Here is a 302-nt window from a genome sequence, read left to right as displayed (position 1 = left end):
ACAACCAGTCTGACTGGATCATGTGGAGGAGGTGTCCCAGCCAGATCATAGAATCACAGAATCATAGAAGAAGGGGTGGAAGGGACCTTGTAGATCTTCAAGTCTGACCCCCTGCCTGGGCAGGAGGGAAACTGGGCTCAAGTGACCCTAGCCAGGTAGGCATCAAGCCGCTTCTTAAAGACCCCCAGGGTAGGAGCCAGCACCACTTCCCTTGCAAGTTGGTTCCAGATCCTAGCCGCCCTAACTGTGAAGTAGTTCTTACGGATGTCTAATCTAAACCTACTCTCCAACAACTTGTGGCC

Source organism: Alligator sinensis, unplaced genomic scaffold (assembly GCF_000455745.1).
Source record: "Alligator sinensis unplaced genomic scaffold, ASM45574v1 scaffold740_1, whole genome shotgun sequence".
In the NCBI taxonomy this organism is placed as follows: Eukaryota; Metazoa; Chordata; order Crocodylia; family Alligatoridae; genus Alligator; species Alligator sinensis.
The sequence above is the reverse complement of the archived record's forward strand: the minus strand, read 5'-3'. Positions refer to the sequence as shown.